Genomic DNA, 19,790 nt, shown 5'->3' on the forward strand with positions numbered 1-19,790 from the left:
TAAAATAGACATACAGCTTGTTAAATAACAGATCCCTCCCTTTCTGTTCATAACAAACTGTGCTGAACAGAGTTTTTAATATATTTAAGTACATCATGGCCTTTCATCAGTCATTTTTTTAACAAAATACTTTACATACAATGAATTCTCACTAAAGGTTGTCTGTCTGGTTAATAATAGTCCACTTGGAGATATCTTCATCCCATTTAAATGAATAAATGTTCAGTTAAATACTATCATAATCATTTAAAATATATTTTATTTTTATCTTATGAAATAAAATAAGCTTTTCTATAGCATATTATAATAAAAAAGATGATTGCACATGAAACTGAAAATCTATTATGTTCAACTTACATTTTCAAAATACATAATAATTCAAATGGAAGCTCATGAGACATTGAGATAAAACAAAAGAAGTCAAAAGAATGTAATGAGAAGAAATTGTGAAATAGCTCATTGCAGAAACAACTGATTAAAGAGAGATAACTTAAGATTAACTACCTGAAAGCCATGGCAAAATAAAAGGCATCATATGTCAATAATTTATCAAGGGAAACCAACCTAATATACTAGAACCAGAGGGCAAAACAGAAATTGGAAGAATTCACCAATTACTTCCTTAAAGAGGTCTCATAATGAAAACTCCCAGGAATACTATTGCTAAATTCCAGAGCTCCCAGATCAAGGAGAAATTATTGCAAGAAGTTACAAAGGAACAATTCACATATCATGGAACACAGTCAGGACAGCACAAGACTTATCACCTTTCACATTAAATGAACAGAGGTTTTAGGAAATGGTATTCTAGAGTACAAAGAAGCTAAGATTACAATGAAAAATAACCTCCACTTCCAAGCATTCCTGATGAAAACACAAGATATAGTAGAAAATTTGATTTTCAAGCAAAAGACTTAAGGGAAGCATGAAAAAGTTACTGTAATCATAAGACCTTCAATAAGATTAAACTGTTTTCATTCCTATATGGGAATGTGATACATGTAACTTTTAAAAAATGTGTCATTATTAGGACAGTCAGAAGAAGTCTGTATAGACAGAAGGCATAGCCATGAGTTGATTATGTTGGGATGATCTCAAAAAAAAAAAATGTTTGGATGAGAAAGAAAAATACACTGGCAGAAAGGGAGAAGGGAGAAGTAGAATAGGGCAAAGTTTGGGTGAACTTCTATAGTGGAAGAGAAAAAGGAGAGGTGGACAATATGTGAAACTCACTCTCATTGGAATTGATACAAAAAAGAAAATTCACACATAGACATATGTGTGTACATGTATATGTGTGTACATAAAGTAACATGTACACAGCTACATACATATATAATAGTTGGTATAGAAATCTATCTTATACAATAGGAAGATAGGAAGGGAAGAGGGAAATTGTGGGGGTATGATAAGAGAGAAAGTGGTTTGGAGGAGCCAATGGTCAGAAGCAAGACAGATTTTTTAGAGGGGAAAGGATAAAAGAAGAGAGGGGATAAACATAGGAGAGTGGAATGGAGGGAAATTCATAGTTAATGATCATAATGGTGAACTTGAATAGGATGAACTAACCCAGAAAATCAAATCAAATAGGAGAATGGATTAAAAGCCAGAATCCAATAATACATTGTGTACAAGAAAAACATATAGGAAAGAAAGATGCACAGGGAGTTGAAGGACTGGAGCAGCCTATTAGAATTTTAGCTGAAATGAAAAAGGCAAAGATAGTAATCATAATCCCCAACATAGCAAAAGTAAAAATTACATTATTTAAAAAAGATAATCAGAGAAACTATATTTTGCTTTAAAAAAAGTACCATAGAAAACAAAGTAGTATGAAAATTTTACAGAAAGTTTCTCTGATAAAAGTCTCATTTCTCAAATATATTGGGAACTGAGTCAAATATGTAAAAATAAGAGCCATTTCCCAATTGATAAATGGTCAAAGGATATGAAGAGGCAGTTTTCAGAAGGAATCAAAGTTAGTATATAACAACATGAAAAAATTCTAATCAGTATTGATTAGAGAAATGCAAATTAAGAAACCTCTGAGCTGCCATCTCATATGTATTAAATTGGCTAATGTGATAGAAAAAGAAAGTAACAAATATTGGAGAGCATGTGGGAAAAAAATATGGTCACTCACGCATTGTTGCTGGAATTATAAACTGATGCAACTTTTCTGGAGAACCATCTGGAACGATGTGCAAAGGACTATATAATTGCATAAAATCTTTGATCCAACAATAAATTTACTATATCTATACCACAAAGACATAAATATAATGATCAAGAGAATTCCAAATGATTCATGTTTAAAAAAGAATTCTGTGTACTTACAGAGAGAAAATTGATGAACACTGAGTGCATATTGAAGCATAATTTTATGCCTTTTTTCTTTTTTTTTGGAATATGGATAGTCTAGAAATATTTTTGCATAATTTCACATGTACAATTGATGTGCATATGTGTATATATATATACTGTGTATATATATACTGTATATATATGTGTGTATATATATATATATATATATATATATATATATATATATATATACTGTGTATATATATATGCATATATGTATTGTTTTTTCAGTGGATGAGGGAAAATTGGAGGGAGGGAGAGAATATGGAATTCAAAATAAAAAAATATGTAATCTAATGAAATTGCATAAATGTCTTCACAATTATGAATAAACTCAATTAAAATCATGTGCTTAAAGACATATCAATATCTGACAATATCTAGCTGTGAAAAGACTTTTAAATGACTTAACGTAAAATTTCTTTACACTTCAGAATTAATGGATGAATATTTGCAATAAAATTTTATCCTCTCCAAAACAATTTCATTCTTCTCACTAGCATTCCTCAATTACCAAATTAAATGTACTAAATTACTATTATATTTTAATTTTATTATCAAAAATTGTGGAAATATATTATTCTCTTGCTAATAAAAAAACCTATTTAGACATCAAGTTATCCAAAATCTTTTACCAAAATATCTCATCCTTCTTTTCATTCATGAAGCCTTTTTGAATGATCCCTTTTCACTTGTCTGACTCCATTTAGCTTTTTGTATGTTTTCTCTCACTAGCGCTTTCTTTAGCTTAGAGTAAAGCCTGTAATCTTTTTGCCTTAAAACAATAGTGAAAATCCAACTGTTTTACTCTATCCATGAGTGAATACATCTGAGAGATGAGAAAAATTTGGATTCTTCTATTAACAGCAACTGTAATAAGCCTGTTTTGATTTCTCTTTCCTGTTTACCTTTTTATGCTTCTTTGATTCTTGTATTTGAAAGTCAAATTTTTGATTCTGCTCTGGTCTTTTCATCAAGAATGTTTGAAAGTCTGCTATTTCATTGATGTCCATTTTTCTTCTGAGGGATGATACTCAGCTTTGCTGGGTAGGTGATTCTTGGTTTTAATCCTAGCTCCTCTGACCTCTGGAATACCATATTCTAAATCCTTCTATCTCTTAGTGTAGAAGCTGCTAGATCTTGTGTTATCTTAATTGTATTTCCACAATACTTGATGTATTTTTTTTTTTCTGGCTGCTTGCAATATTTTCTCCTTGGCCTGGGAACTCTGGAATTTGGTTACAATATTCCTAGGAGTTTTCCCTTTTGGATCTCTTTCCAGAGTCAGTGAGTGGATTCTTTCAATTTCTATTTTGCCCTCTAGGTCTAGAATATCAGGGCAGTTTCCCTTGATGATTTCTTGAAAGATGAAGTCTAGTCTCTTTTTTTTTTTATCATGGTTTTAGTTCAATAAATTTAAAAATTATCTCTCCTGTATATATTTTACAGGTCAGTGGTTTTTCCAAAGAGATATTTCACATTGTCTTCTATTTTTTCATTCTTTTGTTTCTGATTTATAATTTCTTGATTTCTCATAAAGTCATGAGTTTCTGTTTGCTCCATTCTAAGTTTGTAGAAATTATTTTCTTCAATGAGATTTCTGGACCTCCTTTTCCATTTGGACAATTCTGCTTTTTAAGGCATTCTTCTCCACATTGGTTATTTTGGATTTCTTTTGCCACTTGGGTTAATCTGTTTTTTAAGGTGTTATTTTCTTCAGAATTTCGGGGGTCTCCTTCAGTAAGCTGTTGACTCAGTTTTCATGATTTTCTTGCATCACTCTCATTTCTCTTCTCAGTTTTTCCTCCACTCTCTTACTTGATTTTCAAAATTCTTTGTGAGATCCTCCATGGACTGTGAGTAATTTGTATTCCTCTTGGAGGTATCTAATGTAAGAGCTTTGACCTTGCTGTCCTCCTCTGGTTGTATGCCCTGGTCTTCTAACAATATGTGCTGTTTTTATGAAAAGTAAAATTCTATAAACGCAATTCTTTTACCATGTTTACTCATGTTTCCAACTAAATATTTGACATTCTAACTCTGTCATGGTAGAACTCTGCTTCCAGTGGGATGGGGGTGGGAATTGAGTGTACTGTCCCAGGATTCAGGGATATTGCGTCAATGCCCATGCTCTGTGGGACCAGAGCCCCAGAAGCAGGGTCTGCTGCTGTTGCTCCTGCTGCTATTACCACCACCACCACCAGCACCACCCTGTGGCTGGGGCCAAATTTGGTCAGACTGTGCACTCCTCTTTCACCCAGTTCCCACAGTTTTCCCCTTAATCTGTATTATTGGGTTGAGAAGCTGAAAAATATAAAAGTTGCCAGTGACTCCATCCCCTGGAGCCTGCTCTAGTCAGTCTGTGCTGGCACAGCCCACATCAGACTAGGCTAAGCTGCCTGCCAGGTAGGAAAAACACTTCCTTTCAGCTTTCCAGGTTGTCTTGGGCTGGGGATATATTTCACTCTGTCATTCTGTGGGTCCTATAGCTCTTAAGTTTGTTTAGAGTCATTTTTACAGGTATTTGGAGGGCTTTGAAGGAGAGCTCAGGGAAGTCCCTGCTTTTACTCTTGGCTTTGCCAAGTGATAAAAATTTTGACTCTGGAAGACAAGCCCTTCAGGTTGGGAGATGTCCCACACATTGCTGGGGAAAAGCAGAGGACTACAAGTGGCTCCAGTACTAATGAAGCCACTGCATTAAAGTCTAAAGGAAGCACAGTTGTGGAAGTGTCTGATGACAAAAGAGAAGTTCAATGCTTGTTGTTCAGTTGTTCAGTTGTATCTGAGTCTTTGTGACCACCTGAAGGCTCTTCTATCCTTCACTGACTCTCAAAATGTCTCAAAATTCACACTTGTTGTTTTCATGACATAATCTGTTCAAGTTATCCGCTGCTGATCCCTTTTCCTTTTGCCTTCAATCTTTCCCAACATCAGGTCTTTCCCAATGAATCCTGTCTTCTCATTACGTGGTCAAAGTATTTAAGTCACAATTTTGAATAATTTGAACTAAATGTATTTTGTGAATTGTACAAAGTATTGACTAATTTGATCTCTTTGTTGTCCAAGAGATCCTAAAAGTTTTCTCCAGCACCACAATTCAAAATCATTAAATCTGTGGTGCTTAGCTTACTTTATAGTCCAGTTCTCACAGCCACATGGTGCTACTTGAAAAATCATGGATTTGACTATGTGGTTATTTGTTGGAAAGTGGATGTCTCCGTTTTATGTGGATGTCTAGATTTTCCACAGTTTTCCTTCTAAGGAGCAAGCATCTTTTTTTTTTTAATTTTATGACTGTAGTTGCTATCTGCAGCAATCATTGAGCCCCAAAATATAAAATTTGACATTGCTTTCATTTCTTTTCCCCCTGTATGCAAGGAAGTGATGGATCCAGTTGCCAAGGTCTTAGTTTTTTGGATACTAAGTTTCAAGCCAGCTTTTACATTCTCCTTTTTAAGCATCATCAAGAGACTTCTTCATTCTTCTTCATTTTCTGCCATCAGAGTGGTATCATCTGCATGTCTGCAGGTGTTTATTTCTCTCCCAGAAACCTTATTTCCATCTTTTGATTAGTCCAACCTGAAATTTCTCATGATGTACTCTTCATATAAGTTAAAGAAATGAGGTGACAATATATAGTCTTGTCATACTCTTTTTCCATTCCTAAACCAATCAGTTGCTCCATTTTTTTGGTTCTATCTGTTTATTAACCCAAATACAGGATTTTCAGGAGACAAATAAGATCACCCAGCATTTTTATCTCTTTGAAGACTTGCTACATTTTGTTATAATCTATGTAGTCATAAGCTTTAGAGTAGCCAATGAATCAGAAGTAGATCTCTCTCCCCACCCCCACCCCAGAATTCTTTTGCTTTTTACATAATCTAATGATTCTTGGTAATTTGGCCTCTATTTCTTCTGCCTGCCCTTCAAAAATTCTCAGTTCTCATATTGCTGAAAGCTAGCTTGAAGAATCTTTAGCAATACCTAGCTGATGTGCAAAATGAGTACAATTATCTGCCAATTTGAACATTCCTTGGCATTGTCTTTCTTTAAGATTGGGATGTAAACTGATCTTTTAGAATCCAGTGGTCACTGTTGAGTTTCCCAAATGCTGGTATATTAAATACAGTACTATTACTCTCTGCCCTGCTTTATTTTGACCTGCAGTGTCAAATTTGCCAGTTATTGCAATCATCTTTAGACAAATGAACTGATCAACTTTGGACTCTTCAGTGTTAGTGGTTGGAGAAGTATTACTGTGATAAAGAATAATTTGCTCAATTCTGTTAAAATATACATGACCCCCCAAAATATGCCACATTTATCATATGGGATTGGGATGCTAAAGTAGGAAATTAGATGATACCACCCAATCTGATGGCAGAAGTAAAAAAATTAAAAAGTCTCTTAATGAAGGTAAATGATCAGTAGCCAAAAGCTGGCTTAAGGTTAGTATTAAAAATATCGAAGATCATTACAACTGGTCCGAAGACTTCATGGCCAATAGAGGAAGAAAAAATGGAAGCATTATGATATTTTGTATACTTGGGCTCATAGTTCACTGTAGAAAATGACTGCAGCCATGAACTTAAAAGATGCTTGCTCCTTTGAAGAAAAACTGTGGCAAACCTGGTCAGCACAGTAAAAAGCAGAGATATTAGCTTGCCAACAAAGGTTCTGATAGTCGGTTCTATGATTTTTCCAGTAGCAATGTATAGTCATAAGAACTGAACTATATTGACCCATTTTCATATTTTTCTAACAGAACCACTTTGTTTCCAGGTTTATAATAATTATCATTATTATTATTCACTATAACATACTGCTGTGAAGATATTTATTAAGCTTTTCTATCTTTAACCATCTCAGGGTATATATAATTACTAATGGTTATCTAAATCAAAAGTGAAGAACAATTTTATTACTTTTCTAGTATAATTCAATGTTGTTTTCAGAATAATTTGATCTAATTATAGCTTTATCAACAATGTTTTCATTTATTTGTATTCTCATAACTCATTCAATATTGACTGTTATGAAATTTGTTTGGTGTGAGGTACCTTATTGCTTTTAAATAAATTTCCAGTCCACAATTGTATTAGATCCTGTCCTCCAGATTACTTAAGTTTGGTAAAGTGAGCTTAGCTTTCTTTTAAATCATATTCTTATCCTTTTCCTATGAATTTTCTCATTGTAAAAGAGAAGGTAGAGGGTCAGACTTTTGCGCTGAAAGGAAAAAACAACAATCTGTTTTTGTCAACTTCCTTGTAAATATATTTATGGTTATTATCAAAATATAATTCTCAGCAAACAAACTTTTGATATAAAAACAGAAATACTTGATTTTGCAGATTTTTGACTTTATACTTTTTATCATATTAATATATGTAATTATGTATAAATATAATGTATACTCATATATATTACATGCAAGTTAGTAACTAAATTGCTCTACTTGTGCCTTTTTAAGTACATATGAGAGTGGATAACCTTTAAAAATATAAAGCACCCAAAGTAGCAGAACATCAAATAACAAGTTTAAATAATCCAATTTCGGAAAAGAAAATAGAACTAGTTTAAAAGGTATTAACAAAGGGTTGAGGGAAAAGTAGTCCTGGTGCTGAGGAGTTTGCAAAAGATGGAAAAAAGTAGGAATGAATAGTTCAACATTAGAAAAACATTCTATGTAAACCATCATATTAGGGGAAAATATTATTTCCACATGTACAGAAATGTTCTTTGATCAATTATTACAAGAATTCGCTCTAAGAATCCTATCACACAGGTAGAAATGGAACTTGTAGAAAGTACTTAAGCCAAAACTAAAAGCAAGAATCAAATCTAATACAGATAAGTTTGAACTTTGCAAAAAATAAAAAATAAAAGATAAATAAAAGAAAAAAAAAAGGTCCCTAACCTAAGTACTAATAAAATGAATTCTAGAAATATAGCAATAACATTAAAACAAGTAAAAGATGTCAGAGGTATAACGACAGGCACAGAGAAGGGAAAAATATTAAAATGCAATTATTCCAAAGTTAATTTACAGATTTAATGTTACCAATCAGACTATTTCAAATACACATTAGAGAGCTAAGTAAAATAGCAAAATTAATTAGGAGGAACAAATACTCTAGATTATCAATGAAAAAAGTGGGAAAAGATAGGAAAGAAAGGGAAACTATTTCCAGAGCTCAAATTTTGTTTATAAAATGCCATAAATACTCATAAAAGACACTGAATAAGTAAAAGAATATATATAATATCAAAATGCATTCTTAAATAGTGACCGAGGATATAAGTCAATGGTTCTTAAATGGAGAATTAAAATTATCAAGTGTCATAGTATATAGTTCTCTGAATCACTTATAATAAGAGAAATGTAATTAAAACAACCCTAAGTTTTCACTTTGAACCAGAGAAATTGCTATGAAAACAAACGGGGTGGGGGGATGATTGATAATGTGTTATTTGGTAGTATATTTAAAAACTTTGTTTCTTGAAAATATGAAAAGTTTATGCATTCACCAATAAGGTATTTGTTTCCTGCTCTCCAAAAATTACTCTAATAAGGACCATTTTTCTTTTCTGTTATCTTTGTCAATCAGACAGGTGTGGGGTAGAATTACAGCATTGTTTTACTTTGTGCTTCTCTTATTATGAATAATTTGGAGGATGACAGAGCCAAGATGGCAGAGTACAGTGACCATCAGACCTCTCATAATCTTACCCTCCAAACAACTTTAAAATAACCTCAGTGTTAAAGGAAGTATAAAATTTAACTCATGAAAATAACTCCTAACAAAATCAGAATTAGATAATTGCAAAAAGAGGTATAAAAGTCCCAAAGAAAATAATTCCTAAAAAATTAATATTCAGCAACAGGGAACTAATGACTCCACAAGACACTTTAAAACAAGGGAACGAAGTCAAAAGGAATGAAAAAATAGAAGAAAATGTAAAACAAGTTATATAGAGAATAAAGAGAAGGCATACTTCTAAGGGCAGAGTCAAGATAGCAGACTAGAGAAAGCATTCAGCCAAACTCTCCTAACGTTATACTAACAACTTTAAAATAATACTCCAGAATGAAAATCTGGAGTGGCATAGCAAAGGAATGATTGGGATGACCTCAGATAATCACTCTCAGACAACTTTAGATGTCTTAAAAAGAGATCTGTCAGTGATGTAGAGGTAGAAGCTGCTCAGGTGCTTATGTTGATGCAATGTCAGTGATGGGACTGAGTGTTTATAAGAGGAGCAGCCAAAACTTTGGGAGCTCTCAAGCAAAAGAGGATAAATCTGGCAACTGATCATAAAGGGAACACAGGACTACTTGGCATCACTCCAAACAGGACTTGATGCCCTTTGGCACCTCCATTATTTAAACTTATTTAAAGGTCACAGTTCAAAGGTGGAGAGGAATTATTTGGTGAATGAGGGAGCAGGGCCCCTGAGGAGCAGTATCCCTACTTGGTTGTTGTCCTTCTTCGAAGAGGACCAAAATGACATCACCATGATAAGTGAAATTTCAGTATGTCCTACTGTGTTTGATCAGACCAATATGACTTCAGAATGCTCTACCACAGCTTGGGCACAGATAGTCTGTGTTAATATTTGGGGTGGATATTCCAAATTTGCACATCCTGTGTTTACTTTGTGCTGTTTCAATTCTGCTTTGCTCAAGGAGCACAGTTCCCTTTCTGATGTAGGCATGCCATGTTGAGTGATCCTGTGCCAGTGTCTCCCATGTTGTGCAGTCAAATTCAAAATTCTTGGGAGAGATCTTGAGAGCATCCTTGCATTGTTTCTTCTTGCCACCATGTGTTCACCTCCCCCATGCAAGTTCTCCATAAAACAGTCTTTTTGGCAAACACGCATTTTGCATTTGAGCAATATGGCCAGCCCATTGGAGTTGCACTCTCTAAAGCATAGTTTGAATACTTGGCAGTTCAGCTTCAGCAAGGACTCAGTGTCTGGTACCTTATCCTGCCAGGTGATCCTCAGAATCTTCCTAAGAGTTCAAATGTAAGCTATTCAGTTTCTGGGCATGGCACTAGTAGACTGTCCATGTTTCTCAATCCTGTAACAACGAGGTCAGCACAAGGGCTCTATAGACCTTCAGTCTGGTAGTCAGTCTAAGACCTCTTATCTCCCAAAGTTTTCTTCTGAGCCTCCCAAACACTGAGCTAGCTCTGGCATTGCGTGTGTACGTACCTGGAAAGTACACTACCAAGGTAAGTGAACTTATCCACAGCATTCAAAACTTCTCCATTTGTTGTAACCAACAAATGTTGTGTTTTCTTGGTGTTAACTATTAGGCCAAAATTAGTACAGGCAGCAGAAAATTTTTCTGTACTTTCTTGTATCTCAGCTTCAGAGGCTGCACTGAGTGCACAATCATCTGCAAAGAGAAAATCATGCACTAGCACTCCCTCTACTTTGGTCTTGGCTTGTAGCCTCTTCAAATTAAAGAATTTGCCATCAGTGACGTCTCTGACCTTGATCCCGTGTTTAACCTCACTGAAAGCATTTGTCAACATGACTGTGAAGCTGGCATGGGTTTGCAATCAAAACTAATCTAATCAGCATGCCTGCCAAAATGAGTGAATGACAGGCTCATGGCAATGTGATTGCCACTTGCTGGAAAATGCCATGCTATCATCATCAGTTCCTATCCTCCTGCCATGACAAAACCTGATGAAGTCAAAGAAAAACTTTATGAAGATCTAGAGACCCTTATCTTCAATGTGCCAAAAGAAGACAAACTTATAATTCTGGGTGACTTTAATGCCAGAGCAGGCTCAGTCTACCAGACTTGGCAGAGAGTCCTAGGGAGGCATGGAGTTGAAAACACCAACAGCAATGGTCATTTACTGTTGAAGACTTGTGCTTTGCATGACCTTGTCATCATCAACACTGTCTTCCATTTACTTAAATGCGATATAACTTCATGGATGTATCCATGCTGCAACCACTGCCATCTAATAGATTATGTGACTGTAAGGAGAAGAGACAGACAAGATGTATGAGTGACAAAGGCAATGTGTGGTGCAGAGTGCTGGACATAGCCTTTCCAAGCTAAATATTCACATTCATCAAAACTGCTGCCTCCCAAGATAAAATGACTACCAGAGGATTTAATGTCAATATATTTGAGCTCTTCTCTCACATGAAGAGTTTGTTGCTACCTTGGAGGGAAAGTTGAGTCAACACACAGTTGGCAACAGTGGACCAGAAAAGGAGAAGGCAGCGTTTAGATATTTGGTGTGCAGCACTCACTGCATTTGCTCATCTGGGTCAGAACACTCTCAAACACCAAGACTGGTTTCATGAAAATGATGAGGAAATTCGGAAGTTGCTAAATGAAAGACTAGAGCTCCACAGGTTTTACCAGCAGGATAGTTCATCTACCTCTAAGAAGGCAGCATTTAATTCCATGAAAAGCAAAGTACAAGCAAAGTTTAGAGAAATGCGGGATTCCTGGCTCAGTAAGAAGGTAGATGAAATACAGTTTTATGCTGATAGTAACAATCCAAATTGCTTTCATGATTCCCTGAAAGTTATTTATGGACCAAAACCCTAAAAACCAAGATCACAACTACTCAGTGATGATGGAGTCACATTGCTTAGTGATAAAGACATGATCCTAGGGAGATGGACTAAACACTTCCATAGTGTTCTCAACAGACCATCATCAATCAATGCCAAGGCCATTGACCATTTACCTCAGGTTGAAGTCAATCCCTCCTTAGCTGAACTTTCACCTGAAGAATAGATTTTGAGGGTCATTAGGCTCCTTTCATGTGGCAAAAGCACCTAGTGCTGATTCTATTTCAGCTGAGATTTACAAGGTAGGGGGACCATTGCTCTACAAAAACTGACTGAAATTTTCCAGGTTATATGGCAAGAGGAAGTTATCCCCCAGGAGTTCAAGGATGCCTCCATTATCCATCTCTGTAAAGGTAAAGGGAATAGATTGTCCTCTGACAATCCCAGGGGGATCTCTCTCTTACTTATTGCCAACAAAGTCCTTACTAGAGTCCTACTTAATAGACTGATCCATCACCTGGAAGATGGTCATATACCTGAGAGCCAGTGTGGCTTCACAAAGTGCCAAGGAACAGTCGATATGGTGTTTGCTGTCTGACAACTTCAAGAGAAATGCCAGGAGCAGACTCCATACACAATGTTTGTAGATCTCACAAAGACCCTTGGCACTGTTAGTCATGAGGACTTATGGAAAATTATCTCAAAATTTTGTTGTCCAGAGAAGTTCACGTACATCAATTTCATGATGGTATGTTTGGCTGGGTTCTGGATAATGGCCAATGCTCTCGTGCCTTCCCAGTAACCAATTGAGTGAAACAGGGCTGTGTGCTTGGTCCCACACTTTTAAACATGATGTTTTCAGTCATGTTGACAAATGCTTTCAATGAGGATCCCAACTAGACCTAATGGAGCAGGGACCCTGAAGAGCACTATTGATTGCAATTAAAAGAGATTAAGGGGCCCTTTCTGGAGTGAGCACAGACCAAGAGAATAGTGACCACACTTCTCCTGAGATAATACTACACTGATTGCACCAAAATTTTTAACCATTCAGAACAAGCTCTGAAAACAGAAGTGCAAGAAACCTGAAGTTTCAGATAGTGACCCTTACAGCCCCACAACCAAAATCCAAACCAGAGCCTAACTTTAACAAACACTTAGAAGTGAAGAAATAGACTGGAAAAATGAGCAAATAATGTAGAAAAAGAACTGAACAATTTTAAAAAATATGATGTTATCCCAAGCAAAGTGGAATTTTTGCTGTTTTCCTTCTGGAATTCAGTTTAAAAGGCATTGTGCCTACTGACTCTGAGCCAATCAGGAGTCTAGTCGTTGCTATATATACTGGGAGGTTGACATTTTGCTTTGGGGTTTGATTATGAGAAAAATCTTTTGATTCCCTGGATGGCCTCTGAGTAGCCATTTGTTAAGAGCTCCCTGACTATTCAGAGGTTTGCTCTCTCCCATTTCTTTGTGTATGTAGATGGTTGTATTACTTTGTTCAGATAGTAAGAGACCTGACTGTTGAAACCCTATGCTAATTTCTCTTGCATTTTCTCCACCTTTAGGGTGTTAACTTATCCCCTCAATTAGTGAATGACTTATATCTGTTTAATTAAAGAAGGATTTAACAATCCTTTCTTTCTCATCCCTTTGAAGCTCTCTTTCCTTTATAAAGCATATCAAAGAACCTGTGCTAGCAGGCCATCCTGGGTGAGCTAGGATGCTTGCTAATACACATGGTGACAGGGAAGATCAAGACAAAAACTCAGAAGAAGACAATGGAGTGAAATATATAACAGAAAAGTCTCAAAGGGAAAAAAGCAAATTGGACATAAATCCAGCAAGAATTCTCAGGAGAGTTAAAAATGATGCTAAGGAGCCAAGATGATGAAGTGGACAAAGCACTAAGCTGAAGTCTTCCAACCTTTTCTTCCAAATAACTTCAAAATAATACCTTGAATCAAATTCAGTAGTGTCAAAGCCAACAAAATATCAAGGCAAGACATTCTTCGATGAGGAATGATAGGGTAAAAAGACAGGGAAAGAAGGATAAAGAGTCAGAAAAAATAGAACTGAGTGAATACAAAACTTGTAATTATAACTCTGAATGTGAGAGGGATGAATACTCCTTTAAAATACAAACAGATAGCAGAATGGATTAAAAAACAGAACTGGACAATATATTTGTAAGAAACACATTTTAAAATGAAAGATTCACATAGAGTTAAACAAAGAAATAGAATTTATTATATTTCAGCTGATGTGAAAAACAAGAAGCAATTATGATCTTAGACAAAGTCAAAACTGAAATAGATTTAATTAAAAGAAAAGGAGGGAGACTATATTATGATAAAAAGTAATGTACATAATGAAGTAATATCAATGCTAAGCCTATGTATACCTAATGCTATAGCATCCAAATGAAAAGCTAAATGAATTAAAGATAGAAATAAGTATGCAGCTGGTGGATTTCAACATTCTTCTCTCAGAACTAGAGCAATCTAACAAAAAAAATAAAAAGAAGTCAAAGAGTTGAATAGAATGTTAGATAAGCTAGATATGGCAGATATCTATATGGGACTGAATGAGAATGGAAAGCAATAAACCTTTCTCTCAGTGATATATGGGACCATTTCAACAATTCACCATATATTAGAGCATAAAAAACTTCATTGTTAAATGCAAAAATATTAATGCATCACTTAGAGATTATAATGTGATAAAAATTATATTTAATGAAGTACCATGGAAACACAGCTTAAAAATTAATTGGTGTCTAAATAACCTAATCATAAAGAATGAATGGATTAAAGAACAAATCACAGAAACAACAATTTTATTAAAGAGAATGATAGTAATAGGACATTCTATGAAAACCTATAAGATATAGCAAAAGTAGTGATCAGAGAAAAAGTTTATATCTCCAAATGTTTATGTCAATAAAATAGAAAAAGAGCATGCAAATGAATTGGATATGCAATTTTAAAAACCTAGAAAAAAGAACAAATTAAAAATCTCTAATGAAATACTGAATTGAAACTCTAAAAATTAAAGATGTGATCAATAAAATCAAAATGTAAGAAAGCCATTGAATAAATAAATACAACTAGAAGTTGGTTTTATGAAAAAGTAGATAAACCATTGGTTAACATATTTTTTTAAAAGAGGAAAGAATAGTAAATCACTATTATCAAAAAATAAAAATTTTGTCCAATTAATTTTTAATTTTGATTAATTTAATTTTTAACAGTTGAAACGAAATGGAGGAATATTTACCAAAAAAAAACCATGAACTGTCTAGATTTACAGAACAGGAAATAGAACATTTAAATAAACCTCTTTTGTAAAGAAAAAAGTAATTGAACAAGCCATGAATGAGCTTCCTAAGAAAAAAAAGCACAGGGACTTACAAATGAATTCTACCAAACATTTAAAAATCAATTAATTCCAATGCTAAATAAATTATCTGTAAAAACAAGCAATGAAGGAACCCTTAAAAATTCTTTTTATGAAATCATTATGGTGCTGATACTTAAAACAGGAAGAGGAAAAAATGGAGAAAGAATATTATAGATTATTTTCACTAATCAATATGAAAGCAAAAATCCTAAATAAAATACTAACTAGGAGACTATGACAATATATCACCAAGATTGTACACTGTGACCAAATGAGATGCATACGAGGAATAGTGGGGTGATTTAACATAAGTAAAAGTAATAACACAACTGGTTATATCAATTGCCAAAGTAACAAATATATAATTATATCAATACATGCAGCAAAGCTTTTGACAAAATGCAACAATTATTCCTATTAAAAACACTTGAAAGCATAAATATAGACTTTTTCTGTAAAAGGATAAGAAGCATCTACCTAACATCATCAGCAAGCATTATTTGCAATATAGATAATCTGGATACCTTCACCGTAAGATCAGGAATGAAACAAGAATTTCCATTATCATCAATAATATTCAATACTGTCATAGAAATATTATTAATATCAGAAAAAGAGAGAATAATCTTTATTTTCTAAATTATTTATAGCAGCTCTCTTTATGGTGGCAAAGAACTGAAAATTTAGAGGATCCCCATCATTTGGGGAATGGCTAAACAAGTTCTTGTGTATGTTGTATGTGATTGTGATATACTACTACTGTGCTGAAAGAAATGATGGCATGTTTAGAAAAAAAAGACACATTAAATTATGAAGAGTGAAGTGAACAGAACCAGGAGGACATTGTACATAGTAACAGCACTATTGTTCAAAAAATATATACAAATATGTAATTTTGAGTATAATCAATATTTAAATCAACTACAAAGGACTTATAAAGGAAGATGCCAGCCACTTCTAGAGAAAGAACGTATGTATAGAAGTATGCATAGTATGGTTTTATACACACCTACATATGCACACACAATAATAAAGAATAAATCTATGTATCCATGCACATATAGATAGATAGATATAAATCTATAATATATTTCATATACACAAATATAGTATATTGCATATGGAATAAATTATATATATAAGTATACATAGAATGTTTTTACATTTGTACAGATGTTTACGTATAGGTATACACACACACACACACACACACACACACACACACACATATATATATATATATATATATATATATATATATATATATATATATATATTTGCTTGGCTGTGTGTACATACATATATACAAACATACACATTTGTGTGTACGAAATGGTGGCCTTCTCTAAAGTGGAATTGGGAGGGAGATAGTTCAGAATTTAAAATGTAACAAAAATAAATCATCAAAACATTATTTGGATGCTGTGCCAATTGATGCATCTATGTTTAGTATTGGTATTACTTTATTGTCTCTCAGCAAGTTGTAGTTATCCCTCTTGATTAGGTCTATTTTTACTTTTGCTTTCTCTGAGATAATGATCACTCCTCCTGTATTTTTTTTTTTAATTTCAACTGAAGAATAATTGATTCTGCACCAATCCCTTATTTTAACTCTATGTGTATGACTCTATTTCAAGTAATTTCTAATAAATGGCATATTGTTAGATTTTAGTTTCTAATCCATTCTGCTATCATTTTATTTACCTTCAAAGTTGTGATTACTAAGTTTGCATTTTCCTCCATCCTATTTTCTTCTGTTTTCCTTCTCTCTCTCTATCACTCTCTGTCTCTGTCTCTTTTTCTCTAAATCCTGTTTCTCTTTTAAAGTCTGTTTTGCTTCCACTCACTGCCTTCTGTGTCCCTTTCTTGTCCTACTTCCTTAGTGGGAAAGACAGATTTTTATTACTAATTGAATATATATGTATGTCTATGCATATGTAAGTTTAATCCATTGTTTAAACCTCTCAAAATAATCAGTTCATTCCCATACCCTCTTTCTAAGGAGAATCCTTCTAACTGTCCTAATAGTGATAAAGTTACTGGAAGTTACTAGTATCATCTTACCATACAGAAAAGTAAACAGTTCAATGTTATTGATTTCCTTATGAGTTCTTTCCATATGCTTCTTTTTGTGCTTCCTTTGAATATTACATTTGAAAGCCAAAGATTTATTCAGCTTTAGTCTTTCATAAGAAATACTTTAAAATCCTCAGGTTCATTATTAATTTTTTTTTGCCTTTGAAACATTATACTCAGTTTTTCTAGGTAGACTATTCTTGGTTGCAATCTGAGTTCTTTTTGTCTTTTGGAATATCATATTCTAAGGCCATTGCTCCTTTACCATAGTAGTTACTGAATCTCATGTGATCCTAAGTGTTGCTCCATGATATTTGAATGATTTCCTTCTGGCTGCCTAAAATATTGTCTTTTTGACCTAAAAGCTCTGCAATTTGGCTATAATAATCCTTAGAGTTTTAATTTTGAGGTCTTTTTCAGCAGGTGATCACTTGATTCTTTCAATTTCTGTTTAACCCTCTGGTTCTAAAATACTGTGGCAGTTTTCTTCAAAAATTTCTTGAAACAGTGCAGCAGAGTCTGATGAGGGGGAGGAGGTAGCTGTAATGGCAGCTGCATGGATCACAGTCGGGCTGACCAGACACTGGAGTCATCTGAGACCTGATCTTTCCCAGACCTCCGTGAGCCCCATGAGCAGGGGTGCTGCTGTCGCTCCCTTCCCTAGGGAATATAGAAATAATAGGCAGGCCCTTCAATCTGGCTCAACAGCAGAACAGGACAGCAGATGGGTCATTAGTTGCAGGGAAATATGAAAAGGTCATATTTTTGTCACTAAAAGGCCACTCCATTGCTTTCTGAAGCCATGAAGCTGATGCAGTTATCACCGGAATTACAGAGGAATAGCCACATGAAACAACTCTTGTCATTCAGAAGAGGAGGAAAAGGGCAAAGGGAGAGGAAAGGTGGAAAGCACAGCAGACTCCTGATGAACCTCTCATCTTCTGATCTCCAGAAGCCCCCCTGGTTGAGGATGGGTCTGAGGGCCCAAGCATGCCCAGGTCTCAACAGTCTAGCTCTGCCACAGTGTCATGGGTCCTCAATAGGGACTCAGACACTCTTATTTTTCTTCTTAAGCAGAGGAAAGACCCAACACAGCTGTGTCCTCGCAGCAAAGTCCACAAAGAAGAGAAAATAACAATAGAAGAGCAGGTAACCAAGACTGCTGATCTGAAGCTACATGTGGTTTCTTGTGACCCACAATGAAAGATTGAGGAGAGAAAACAAGCAACTTTGAGCTGAAAAGGCCAGGTTCCATAAGCCTCCTGCAGAAAAGCAATTGGGTGTAGATAATGATTTTGTAGAGAAATCAGAATTAGGGAGCCTCTTCCCCATGCACAGACTGCTGTAGCCTCTTCTCCCTGGAAGGAGTTTGTAGCCAGCACAGGGAAAGCCAAGGACATTCCCATCCCAACCTTCTTCCCTTGGACTTCCTATCCCCAGAGTTACCAGTCCTGGAGCTCCCTGAACATATTCTGAAAGGACTCATGAATGGTTAAATGGACAGTCACAAGGGGATAAAGCAGTGGTGGTGAGGGAAAGGAAATGATATAGTGAAAACAGAGAAAAGGGAAAACCACAAGGCTAATGACTGGATGTGCTAGGTGAAGGCTCTCTGAACAGACCAGTATTGGAGAAGAGGCCTGGCCAGGTCCTAGAGAAGAGTCACTTTGAAGCACCCAGCACAGCCTCGGGAGTGGCCAGGGCTGAGGAAGCTGTAGGTGGCAGTTGCTACTTTTTTATTAGTTCTGCTTTTTTTTTTTTTTTCTTATGGGTTTACATAATTAATCAGGGTGCATCATAAGTTTTAACTTTTTGTTTGCTGTATTAAAATGTTATGCAGCATTTAAAAATACCCAAGGACTTATCCCTTTATTTCGAATGATGCATGAATAAAAGTAATGATAATTGGCAGTATTTGATTTGAAGAAATCAATAAAATAATTGTGTCTAAAAAATTTCTTGAACTATAATGTCTAGGCACTTTACTTAATTCATGTCTTCCAGATAGTAGCATAATTTTTAAATGATCTCCCCTTTATTTATTTTTCAGATCTGCTGTTTTTCCAGTGAGATAGTCCACATTTTCTAGTAATTTTTTAACTTTTTATCATTTCTTGATATCTTATGGAGTCATTAGTTTCCACTTGTCCAATTCTAATGTTTAAGGATTTATTTATTTATTTTTCTGTTTATTTTTAGTTGGCTTCTTGACCTCTTTTTCCATTTGGCCAATTCAGTGTTTTAAGGAGTTTTTTTTTTTTTCCTTAACTTGGTCAATTCTATTTTTACATCAATATCTTCTTCAATATGTTTATCTTGCTTTTATATATTCATTTGTTCCTTTATTTGAAAATTTTTTTCTTCTTCCAGTGTTATTTAATTTTGAAAAAAAG

General features: G+C 34.6%; 1 pseudogene; it reads left to right on the forward strand.

The window, feature by feature from the left end:
* Window positions 1-4,485: 4,485 nt before the first annotated feature.
* LOC140512069 (nuclear receptor-binding factor 2 pseudogene) lies at window positions 4,486-18,893 on the forward strand (annotated as a pseudogene).
* Window positions 18,894-19,790: the final 897 nt, after the last annotated feature.

Source organism: Notamacropus eugenii, chromosome 6, assembly GCF_028372415.1.
Source record: "Notamacropus eugenii isolate mMacEug1 chromosome 6, mMacEug1.pri_v2, whole genome shotgun sequence".
Classification (NCBI taxonomy): domain Eukaryota; kingdom Metazoa; phylum Chordata; class Mammalia; order Diprotodontia; family Macropodidae; genus Notamacropus; species Notamacropus eugenii.